The 13,070-nt window shown below is 41.7% G+C and overlaps 1 protein-coding gene across 3 annotated transcripts in view; it reads right to left on the reverse strand.

Moving 5' to 3' along the window:
• LOC128737867 (dual specificity protein kinase splB) overlaps positions 1 to 13,070 on the reverse strand; it is a 31,481-nt gene that overhangs the window by 11,650 nt on the left and 6,761 nt on the right. Inside the window, exon 1 of one of the 3 annotated variants that reach the window (XM_053832603.1) lies at positions 10,173 to 10,319. The exons of the other annotated variants lie outside the window; for them this stretch is intronic. The gene's annotated coding sequence lies outside the window, so the exon portion shown is untranslated. Of the gene's footprint in view, positions 1 to 10,172; positions 10,320 to 13,070 lie in introns of those variants that run through there. 3 annotated transcript variants of the gene reach the window in all.

Genomic DNA, 13,070 nt, shown 5'->3' on the forward strand with positions numbered 1-13,070 from the left:
GATTTTCGAGCTGTCACCAAAACGGCGAACGCGAAAGAACATTCCATTGAAAGAAGTGCGCAAAGCTATAGCATCCCGAAGTAAATTATAGCGCGACATCTCAAGTCGCTTGAGTAGGACGAGAGTACCAACGGAATGAGGCAATTGAGGGCCAGAAGAGTTAATGATTTTCCAGGAAGTATTTGGTTAGGTACTAAGGACTCAGCAAGCAGGATAAACATGTTTTGCTTTGGATCCCCGAACTCGGAGAGCTCGGGCTTAAAAGCGGTTAGCAGCGGTAGCAGCCAGGTGGAAGAGAGACTTCCAGCACTTCAATTCTGCCTATAGGGTGCTCTCCCGTATCCTGTTCTGTAGACTGAGACCGTTAGCGGAGTCTTGGTTGGCGAGAAACAAGCTGGTTTTCGTGAGGGTCACCCTACGGTGAATCAGATGTTTACCCTGCATCATTTACTCGACAAGTTGCAGTAATATAACTTGTCTATTCATCATCTGTTTGTGGACTTTAAAACGGCGTACGCTTCGGTTAAACTAGACTTTAGTTTAGCTGATGCGTGCGACACTGGATGGGTCAAAATCATGCGTCAGAATAGCGAGTGAGGCCTCAGCCACTTTCGTGACGTTGGACACTCTCTAACCTGCTATTCAACATCCCCTTGAAAGGTGCAATACGAAGAACAAACGTGGAAAGGCGCTAATCATCAAGCCGATCGATGAGTGCTTGCGGTTTTGAGTGTAAAATTAGGCAAAATGGATTGTGGCACAGGCGCATGAACCAGGAGCTGTTTCAAGTATACAAATATACTGATATACTGTAGGTAGTACAATGTGACTGTGTTGGGCTGGACACGTGGCCAGAATGTCTGGTGAAAGAGTAACACAGAGAACCTGAAAAAAGCCGTAAATTTCCAAAGTGTTGTTTGTTTTGTTTTTATTATAGATCCTTTAATTTCTTATTCGGATCTAAAACGTTTAAAAACTACCCTAAACCAGCGTTGCATCAACTGTAATGGATGGTCATCGATAGAAACAAGTACAGAAGTGCGACGAAATATGTTCACTGATAGTCCCACTTTTAGGGCGACAAATCAATCGACACACATGCCCTCCTTCCCCACCCATCGGACGGACAGGTCGTTGGTCGATAACTATATTTATAACGGCACTATTTCACTCGTCTCTGCATCCCCCGTGAATCAGAGAGAATGCTAAGTAGTTCTCAATAAATATTGCATAATGAAAAAGATCACACGAAAAGGAGGTGATTCAACTGCATTACCCTGAATCAGCACCGAAAAGGCGAGATGCCAAAAAATTGCCTCACTTAAGCTTCCAGATTCGGTTGACACTTCCGCCGAAGAGAGTAAATAAAATTCACGTGACGATAGATTATCCTCCCTGCATGCGTTCAGCGCCCCTAGGGATTCACATTAGTCAAGATGTAAAGCAGAAATGCTGTAAAGCCGCTGTGTTTCATTTAGTAAACGTTGTAATATACTGTCAACATTAGAAAACATATATGAAGCATAGAATACATTGTGAAAACTACGTTTCGGAGCCTACGAGAATCGGACCTGCAACCATTCGCTCCCCAAGCTGATATTTTTGTTTTACAAAATATTTAATTTAACAAAAACAGTATTGCAAAAGCAATAAGCCAGGGAAAGGTACTTGCAATTTTTATAGTAAGAGGGAAAGGAGAACATTCGATAAAACTATCAGCAATGACGTCCAGCTGTTTGCTTATGGCTTCACTTCGCTGTAAGCAAAAAAGTAAAAACGTGATAAACGGTGACATCAGGCCGACAGAGCGCGTGATAACGATGCGCTGTATAAATAGCGAGCGACGAGCAGTGGCGAATTCTCGGAATAATTCCTAGGCATTTACAACTGATAAGAAAACTGCTTACTTCATTCGAATCAAAAACACTGAACCTTTGGATCGAATAACCATTTGATTTTCCACAAATTCATTGCACCTGTAGGACTAAACTAAGCGCACAAAGTAAGCGCCCACAAGCTGCACTTTGTTGTCCATCCATCGACCGATCAGGCTAGGCAAGTCTGCTTTTAATCCAATTAGATAGAAACATAAGGCAAAATTCCGTCTCGGTCGGTGGAAATGCGCACACACGTGCTGCAAATGACGGGTGCAAATTTCACGATTCGCGCACTCAGAATCTGGCGTCCATTCACAGGAAATCGCATCGTTGCAGCTCTAAGATGCCGCGAGTATATCACACATACACACACCTTTAATAAAATCCTACATTGTTGTACAGATGGTCGCCCCAAAGTTGGAAGAATAACCTACTGGTGACCCCTCACCCACTGCCGACGACTTTCTTCGACAGAAAACGCACTGATTGAGATAGAAGAAGGCAAAAATTACCGGCTTGTTTTTGACGTTTGAGTAGAGATAAAAAAAAATAGTCGTCTTTCTCACAATTTCGACTTCTCCTATAAATAAATCCCCGCACCCCCGTGAATCCCACGCACCACATGAAAAGAAGGAATCTATCTAATACCCTTCATCCTACCCCACCTAGCTCTCATCTTCGCAAGCGACGAATCTTCCCATCAAAAACGGTAATGTTTTTGCCGCGAATTTGTGGAATTTCTAAATAAAGAAGACAGGCGCAAAGCGAGAAATATTTTTAATCCCAAGCCTCATTTATTGAAAACTCAATTAAATCGGATTTACGTCATAAATGGTCGGTCTTTGCCGGTGTCCGGACTGTATTCTAAGGTTATTTTTCCGCCGAGTTTGACTTTTATCGACCTAAACGCGCCATATCGCACCATAAATGTATCGGAATGCTTCTGTTGACCACAGGAAATCACCCGGATCGAAGTGGCACGGCTGAAAGGAACGGGGATACCCTCGCAGTTGTGCCGCGCAAAAAGGTGCGGCCAAAACAAGGCAATATTGGCACAAAAACGAAACTTTCTTGTTCATTCTGCATTCGTTCGGCTCGTTTGCTTTATTTATAACTGACCGTTTTATAAACAAACTAGATATAGCCAAACACAAACGACATAACAACTGACTGACAGATTGGCGAACGATTCTTGTTGTATGGGATGTGACTCTAGGATGGGTGCTTCGGTTCATTCATGAGTTTGTGGCGATCTTGAGCAGTGTGCACTGTTTCCGTTGTTGTTTGGACAAATCTACTCGGCTGTGTAAAGAGTCAGCCAGCCAGTAAAGTAGTCAGCCAAGCGGCAGTCTTCTTTGCCTAGGCCACAAATTGAAACGCAAACAAAACCTGTAGGTCTGTGACCACCTGTTTCTGCAACCGCGGAGGCCAAAGGACAATTGGCTGCAGCAAGTGTTATTCTTTGCTGGCGGCTGTCAATCAATCAAAATCAGTATAGTTTAGCCCGACCCGATCAAACAGTACAAAGAAAAATAATTCGTACTTTTTGGGGTTTCTAGGATTTCCTTGTTGTGTTGTGTTTTCATTCTTATCATTTACATTTTTAAGCAAAGTAGTTCTGGGGTATTCTTTTATCAGTTGGAAATATTTTCTTTTGTTTGATTAGAACGCTTTGCGTAACAGTATCACGAGTGTCTAATACTTGCGAAACTTGGATTTTTAGGATGAAATTACGGCTTGTTTAAAGTTAGTCCATATGGGCTGTATATTAGGAAGTATTTGACTTAGTTTTACAGCTGATTTGAGCAAAATTAATTGCAAATGTGCTGTTTGAAGCCTAGAGTTTAATGAATTTGGCTCAAAAATTACGTAAAACCAGCAACATAATAAAGTGTTGAAACATATTTTTGTACCAATTATATGCCATGCCACATGCGGTTTGTGTTTGAGAAGTTTCAAGTAAGTTTTCAAGTATAGTCTAAAGTTCAATTCAACGTACAAAGTAGTTTAAATCACCCCCCCCCCTCTCCCAGCTCCTGTAAAAAGAATTTGAAGTATCAAAAAGTTCAAGTACATTTATCCGCACTAGCAACGATTATAGAATCCAAGCTTATCGTTTTGATGCATTGGACACGGTTCCGTCCGGTCCGAATGTGTTTTTTCTTATCTATTTTCTTACTCCGCACTGCAACCGCGACCAACAATAAAAGGAAGAATGACGAGTTACATTTATTTGATCTCGTTCCGCGGACGACTAGCAATGCAATGCTCGACGTTATTTTGAAGTTGTCCAATCCTATTGTAAGGTGCTCTGATCACTGTGTTATCCCTGGGATACCTGCCAAGGCACACCGTGTCCAAAAACGAATGATGCGTTATACTTGTGTACGTATGAATGAAGTTTGTTCCACGGTAGCTAGTTCGTATTACATGTCAGCTGTCTTTGGGAAGTTCAAAATTCGTGGTAAAAATACATGGAGAATTTAGACAACTTACAACTGTAGTTTTAGGTGAACCATTGAACCAGATGGCTTTATTTTCAAGTATAATCCGCATTTTATTCAAACTAATGGTTTTGGCAGTTGGTGTTCTAATCTATTTTCAGGAAGCGAAATAAGGTGATATATCCTTGACCTATTGCAGCCTGGCTTCTAGTCTAAATGCCATTAGTTCATCCCCGAGGGTCCGGAGTATCACTTAATAAAGCAACGACTCTACATAAATCATTATCTATATGGCAAGCGTTCGGTATGAGGGGTCCACGCTTTCTTCCTTCCTCTTCATTCTAAGTTGTTGAATGGAATTAGGTATTATTTCTGGTTCGCAATTGGCCTGTTCGATGACAAGAAAAATGATATAATCGTCATTTTCCTGGATCCTTTCGAGAATTGGCTGCATTAGTATGAGATTAGATAAGATTAGATTAGGCAAGATAAATTTATGAATGGAAGCGATGTAATAAAACCATGTTGATTTCCATAAACGCGAATGACACTAAACCGGACGAAACCTTTATTTATCAGTTTTTCCTTCAGCAGTTTGGCACTGAACTTATTCACCAGTTTCATATTTCTTTTTTCCCCAAAAGTTACGTACGTCGCGCGCTTAACAAAGGGGGTTGTGGAGTCTTCTTTTATCCAGTCTGCTGTGGTTCAAATGTTACCCAATACCTGCAATTCGTAGGGCCTGGGAGGAGAAGTGGATTCGAACCCGGTTATAATTCTAGATTAGATTCCCTAGGTTGGGTGCGGAAGAAAACTTCTCTGGCGTTGCTTCAAAGACCCTCAGTTTACTAATTTTCCGCCTCTCCGCTTCACGCCGATCTACCACGATTCTATCCACACTTTTGTTTCATTACTTTTTTCTACCGTCCTTCCTTCAATTGTACAAAACTACCGTTATACTCGCACCAAGAACATGAATTACCAGTTAGCACATTGAAGTTGAACATTGCAAACATTCTAATCGGTTGTTCGTCGTCGTCAGCTAAGAGCCGATCCACGTGTTCTTTCAAGCGATCGTCTATTCAACTTGGGCCGGTCGTCGCCAATTTCTCAGGCGTTTCAGAAGCCGCAAGTTGCTTTCGATCTGGTCAAGCCAGACTCCTTTTTTCTGATCCCGCCAGTGAGGTTGTTGAAGAGAACCGTTCTCATCGAACTGTCGGCTGGCATCCTTACGACGTGTCCAGCCTACCGTAGCCTCCCGATATTCGCCAGGTGATCTTCAAGCAGCGTATTGAATTCGAGATTCATACGCCCCCGTCACACTCTGCTTTCAATTTGTTCGGTTTTAGTTTCTCGGCGACAATCCGCTTATCGAATCCATGCCGAATTTAGGAGCCGTCCTCACATTTCTCGGACTTAGGCTGCCGCTCTTCAGTTGCCCTTAACACCCGCTGCTCTGCGGGGGTCTGCCTCGAAGTCGTCGGTCTCTGCCGGGTACTCTGCTGAATATTGTTTTCGCTAATCTTTCATCCGGCATCCTTGTTACGTGGCCAGCCTATTGTAGCCGGCCGTGTTTTAGTCGATTGACAATATCCGCATCTTTGCATACTTGGTATATTTCATGATTCATGCGCCAGCGCTACATTCCTTCGTCTAATTCGCCGTCAAGAATTGATCGCAGGATCGTACGATCGAAAATGCCAAGAGTTCGTCGGTCGCTCTCTTTCAACGTCCACGTTGCGTGACCGTAGAGTAGTATCAGGAGAATACGTGTCTTACAGAGCACGAATTTTGTACGGAATTGCAGGCTACGGGACCTCAGTTGACTATGTAATCCGTAGAAGGTCCTGTTGGCAGCCGCTATCCGCCTTTTTATTTTACGGCTCACATCGCTGTCACATGTCACAAACGTACCAGATAAACAAGTTCGTCGACCACTTCAAAAGTATCTTCAACTATCACCACCGCAGTTCCAACACCCGAAGGGCTACCACGCTCTGTATCAGCCATCATATACTTTGTTTTGGTAGAATTATTTATGATTATCTCTATCCTTGCAGCTTCCTGCTTAAGATGCGTGTACGCCTTTTTCACAGCTTACGGTTAACACCGATGTTATTGATATCGTCCGCAAACCCTAGGAGCATATGAGATTTCGTGAAGATGGTACCGTTTCTCTACACGCCTGCCCTTCGATTAGCACATTTCAATGCAATGCTGAACAGCAAATTCGATAGTCCGTCATCTTGCTTCACACCATCTAACGTCACAAACGAGTCCGGTGTCTCACCAGCTATCCTGACGCTTGATTTTGAACCATCAAGGGTAGTACGTATTAGCCCAATCTGTTTTGTTGGAAAACCATATTTAAGCCGCCTTAAAGTCTCGGAATCTGTCGCAAGGTCGTGGAGAGTCCCTCTTGAAAACCGCACTGGTACTCGCCAAAAAAGGTTTCCTGCAACGGCCTCAGTCTGAGAAACAGGATGCGGGAGAGAATTTTGTATGCAGAATTGAGGAGAGTAATGTCTCGATAATTCATGCATTCGATGGCCCTTTTTGTAAATAGGGCATATGAAATCTTCCAACCAGTCCGTAGGTAATTCCTCCTCAGTCCGTACCTTTAGTATGACCTGATGGATTGCGCAATACAGCTGTTCGCTCCCGACTTTCAAATGCTCGGCGAGAATGCTTTCAGTTTGTATTCCGCCAAATATGCTCGCAGCATCTTTCGTTCGAACACGGTAAGGGCGCGTATGTCCTCCGTGAGCAGCGTTACAGTTTCATGGCCATTTTTCGGTGTGGACATTATCACTGCGACCAGTATTTTGATCTATTGTGATACCGTTCAAGTGTTGTATTGCACACTTCGTTCTTTTTGCAGTATCGTTATGGTGTGAACGAACTGATGAAGGGCCTGAGATAAACCCATGCTAAAATCACTTACCATCGAATGACCTGATTCTACTAAGATTTGGACCCACTACCAACCATTTGTCAAAGCAGACTCGGTAGTCTTCGGTGGTTACAGGGCATTTTTATGGTCTTGACGTATGATTCTTGATCGTAGCGTTTTGCAAAGGGCGGATTTTCTGCTTGAATGTGCCGCTGGATCACCTTACTAGTGTTTTTGTCCGTGGTCACCAGTGACGCGAAATACAAATACCCAAATACCCATCTATAACTTCTAGTTCACCGTTAACGGTTCCTGTCCATGAAAGGCGCGCGCTTGTCCCCTTTGATCTTTTTCCTATCGTCACATTTATTTTTAACCCAATCTTCCCAGTCAAAAATCGTGCCTCTATTTTCAATTCCCGCTCTTTGGATCTACCCCCTCAAAAACGAAGTTGAAAAGCATACATAATAAGGCGTCCAATTGTCTCAACCCGCGCCGCGTCTCAAAGGGACTCGAGAGTTTCCTCGAGATGCGCATGAAACACATTACTTCATCCAATGTAGCCGTGATCAGTCGTGTCAGTTTGTCCGGAAAACCACGTTCGTGTATTATCTGCCATAGCTGGTCTCTATCGACTGAATCGTATGCTGCTTCGATGTAAATAAAGATATGACGGGTGGGCTTGCATTGCATTTTAATTCACTTCAAACTGTCCGTCGATATTCATACTTATTTTCCCTTTAACTGAAAATAACTATGCTGCGAAAAATGGACATTAAACATATTTTGTGATAGCTCTGTATTTATTTGTATTTATTATGTTCTCTGTATTGTATTGTATTGTCTGTATTTAAAACGAGAGCTCATACAAAGGTTACGAGAAAACGCTAGCAGTATTTTTTATAACGGTAGTCTTTCCAATAGACAGAGGGAACGGTAAAAGAAAGCAGTTCTGCAAATATTCATGAACATAACATTCAAACTTCAAGATTATCAGCCAACTTATATTGCAATGTTTGCATAATAATAAAATATTCCAAGTATGAGATTTATGCGTTCTCTTGTAGAATATCAACAGGCAGACCCCAAAACTGATATGCTTTATAGTGTAGTGTAGTGCAGTCGTGTAGTTAGTTTGTATCAAATAAAAGTTATATCATGTTGAATGTATGTGGAATGACTGGTTTTCTAACGGCACGACGAAACTGTACAAGCACTTGCAAGGCACTATACGTGGCGGTGTTAGGGTGTTAGCCGCGATTCTCAGCCAAATTCATTGCCAAATATGAAATGGGCCACAATCTGAACTGAATTGGACTATTTGTGGCGAATATCTAGGAAAATATTAGCCGAGTAACGACACTGCTCTAACAAGCTAGTCGTTGCATGTTCGAATCTTGACTAGGAAAGGCTGTTAGAGTCCGTAGGATCCTGGCTTTAATCCCGCAATTGACTTGTACTCTAATAGCTGGCTGCAAAGCCTGTCGAATAAAAACAGAACGTCACGTTCCGAAAGTCAATTGTAGCAGGTAAGCTTTGCCTTGCTAACAACCGAACCGTAAAATTTTAAGCATAGACGGAAATTGGTAAAAAACGCATATCAAACATATGGGTTATTGAAGTTATTCGTGGTTGGACTACTAAATCTCTAAAACGTTGACATCTTTAATATTTTCAACGCTAATATCAAGACTTATACAGATTGATTTAAGTTGAAGTAATGATGAATTCCTACATGTTTCCAGTGGAGTGCAAATATATCTATCAATGTTTCCGGTTCCAAAAAAACAAAATTCGGTTAACTTGATAAGACAATTCGCGACTTTTTTCCGCTGGCAGATTTCACAAACTTCCGAAAACACAATCAGCCGTGTAGGTACGAGCGCAGATGTTTGCCGCACACCAAAAATCCTTCCCCGGCAGACACGAACCACCCCGCCCACCCAGTCGAGGAGCTCTTTAAACAACACGCAGCGAAATCTACCTTATTTATTTATATTTTTAAATTCGGAATCTCCCTCTCGCTAACCCACTGTCTTCATTCTGACCTCCGCAGGGGTGTTGTGTATATGTTCACCTTTCGCTGAAATCAGTGTGCGGAGAATAGGGTGACCAAAAACAACGGGAAAATTCAAACGAAAAACGAGCGTGAAGAGGCGGTTGCTCGACCCCTCCCCCTGGACTCCTGGTCGACCGAATACAAAGTGTGGGTGTTTCGAGCAAAAAAAAAACATTGCAAATTTTCGCAGCACAGCTAGACATTTCTCCGTGTGTATGCATACGCCAAACACACACTTACATTGCTGCACTAATATGATCCGTGACCACTAAAATTCAATCGCCGCTGACTTAAGTATTCCGACCGACCTACACAATTCCGGAAACTTCAGTGTATATGTGCGAAAGGCAGTCTAGAGGAAAATATTTGAATGTTTATACTTCTTTTATCAGTCGACATGCTCCCACAGCGGTGTTGTAGAACGATGCACGACCAGGAATAGCCACTGAATAGTATACCGACCGTAGTATACATACCAATGCAGTGTACTAGTGTAGTGAAACACTGAACCCGAAACGTCGCTACTCGTGATGCTACTAATGCGGGTACTACGCAATGAGCGCATTGGTGTCTATCGTCGACCAGATTTCTGATGCCTATCTGTAGAGTCGTGGCGAGATAATAGCGATAACAAAATATTGCGAATATTCCCGGAATCGGCTGAGCTGCGTGTGACACAAAGAAGTAGCAGCGTGCGCCAGTTCCGATAAAAGTACCTCTTTGTTCACGGACTACGTCTTGGCCTTCATGACATTTTGAATTCCACATACCGCCCATTTGGAAACGGGTTCTCCGTGCTAGACACCGACGACAGGTACTACTAACATTGTTTAACCTCATTGTAATGGCCTTGGTTATTATTTTCACAGGTGGAGAGCGATTGATAAGTTAAAACTCACATCGACGATGTAAACGTTTGGTTAATCTCGTGACTTTAATGCAGCTATGCAGTATTTTACTATTGCATTTCATAAACTTTTACACTAGCTTTATGTTGTGAAAGAATCCAATTTAATGTTCGTCACTATGTTAAAACCCGTACCCTACTGTCGGAAACGGACAAAAAGCACCGATCGCAGCTATCGCCCTGATGTTAAATTTATCCATTACTGATTAAACAGCGCAAAGCAAATTTCCACTCGCCCAGTTTTCCAGTTTCTTCCAACACTGTCGCCGTCGATTTACATACTTACTTATCCACCCATGTCTCGGCAAGCTACCGGCTTATTTCCCAGCTGCAAGCCATGCATTGCACATTGATAAGCAGAAAATCCCAACTTCGATTATTTCCTCCGCGCTTCGATCTATACAGCACAGTGCAAATGCGACGCGAGAGCTGTGGTTGGACCGAGGCGAAAAACAAAATCCGCATTAACTGAGCTTAAGTCCGCCGTGTGTTCTCAAACGTTGATGTTTACTTTCCGATCCCTGTTTTTCGAAAGTGTGAATTGATGGTTGGCATTCGATGTCATAGGTTTCAACCGATTGATAATAATCGGTTCGTCTAATCATGTCAAGTTGGTCGGCCAGAATGAGAACGAAAGTAAAACCTCAAACTAAATACTCAAGTTGTTCGTTTTAAGGGGACATAAACGACTAAAATTTTCGGAAACGTAATAAATTTTTTATTTCAGATTTTGATTCTGCAGTCTTTTCCGCTTATTTTGATACTAATTTTGTAATGATCCGACCGCGGGAAGTGACCGGAAAAGGATTGAACACATGAGCATTTCCGTGCGGCGTGGAACAACCTCAACGGAATAAAACGCCGCTCCTGTAAAACCACGATTTTCGAACTTTATGTACCTTTTTCTCAGAAACTACACAACGTATCGGACCAAACTTTTTTTTGTTTTGTTGGTAGAAGCTTGGCAAAGACTATTATAACTTTTGAGCTTTGTAAACTAAACATAGCTTGAGAAAAAAGAAGAAGAAAAAAAGATGGCTGAACAAATTAAAATTTGTCTTCTTTTTCTTTCTTTTCTGGCTGTGTTTCTCCCCCCCCCCCCCTTACCTTTCCACTCTTTTCCCTTCATTTTCCAAAAAAAATTTCATTACTTTCCCCTACCGTCCCCTCATCAATTGTAGAACCATAGTATCAAAAATAGTTAATAAAATATGTTAGAAAATTCTCACGACTACCCGCAAAGTGCAAACCAAACGTCGGTGTGAAACCCATGATCGTCAACTGCGGGTAAAGCTCATTCGGTAAGTCAAGGCTAATCCCAATATCTCAGACTGATTTGAAGAAAAAACTTAATGTTGGCTACTATACTGTGCGGCGAATTTGGAAGGCTACAGGTGTTACCGAGCAAATGGCCAGAATTCGGGCATGTAAGTTGTACGACCAGGTGCTGACGAAACGCGATGGAACATGGAAGTGAAACTTATGCGAAAGCCGATTACAACTAATTATCGTGGGTCAAGTTCTTCAAGGCTCCTACTCGCGGGATGGTTCCTAGCGGATGCAAGCTTGTTTTAGCGGATAATTTCGTGAAAAAATGTATGATTTGGCTAGGGACGAATTCCTGTGGCAAGAAAACTTACATAGAAAACCAAAGGGAGTGCCTCTTCAAACAGATTCTACCCTTCAGTAAGACTTACTATAGTCCAATTACGTTTTGACAATATCTATATAGCTTGCCGCCATTGCAACAAGGACATACTTACAGAGACTACAGATTGAACTCAAGTTTTTATTACCCATACTTTTGTAACTTCTAACTTTCTTAAAGTTAAAAAAAGAATCGTTTTTTTATGAGGCGCTATATCGCTATATATATGGGCGATAATGAACCGGAAGCTGAAGATGAAGGGAGCATTGGGAGATGATAAACATTGGTCGGAAATTGAATTGATGGAATCGGCTGACCAAGACCATGACTGAAGAAGGTGTGCGTTAGCTTCCTTCGAATCCAATTAATGATTTGTTTCAGTTTTTCATGAAATATTTTGTGTATATGATGTATTGCGTCTTTATGTTGCCGCTATTCGCATAACAGTTCCATCTCCAGAGAAACTGGGAACGTTATGCGAAAGACGGCAGTATATAGGAATACGGAATACATCGTATAAGCAAAATAGCAAGCGCTACGTGAATACCCCTAATGTTAATTTCTTTGTAGTTAGGAAGTGTTTCGATTGAAAGAATGGTTTCAAATATATACGCATCCGAATATGTCCGTTTCTAAATAACCTAAGATTTACATTTGATGGAAGGAAAATGTCAAGCTAATAAATTAGGCCTAATAAAAAGGTTCAGATACACTGAGGTGGAACACGTACCATTAACTCCAATTTAAGTCCAAATGGTTTATAACAAATCGTCCAATGTTTATTACGTGGGACAGGATAGAACTAGATTGTTCCCTCGATAGGATTATTTTAATTAGTCTATAGCACAATTTTATTTCACTGTCAGTTTGCTTCTCGCATTATCCAATATTTGCATATATTTTCCCCTTGTTATTGCCCGTTTCAAATATTAAGATGTCAAACAGATGGAATCTTAACAAAATGCGTATTAGAAATTCATGCTTTAAGGATTATATTTTATCTTAAGATTGTAAAAAGAATGTTCAAACCATAACATTCACCACTTTTACTGTCTGAAATAATTCTTGAATCAAAATTGCAATAACTAGATGTTTGAAGTCTTGAGCATAAATTTAGAGAAGAGTTGTATATAATAATGCCTCACAAGTCTCCATCGGATTTATTTTATTTTCCGCTCGGTGAACGGCCAGCGAAGGTGCCATTTGGTACTTTGGTATCGATCTAATCTAACCTGTGAGTAA

Source organism: Sabethes cyaneus, chromosome 2 (genome assembly GCF_943734655.1).
Source record: "Sabethes cyaneus chromosome 2, idSabCyanKW18_F2, whole genome shotgun sequence".
Taxonomy (NCBI): domain Eukaryota; kingdom Metazoa; phylum Arthropoda; class Insecta; order Diptera; family Culicidae; genus Sabethes; species Sabethes cyaneus.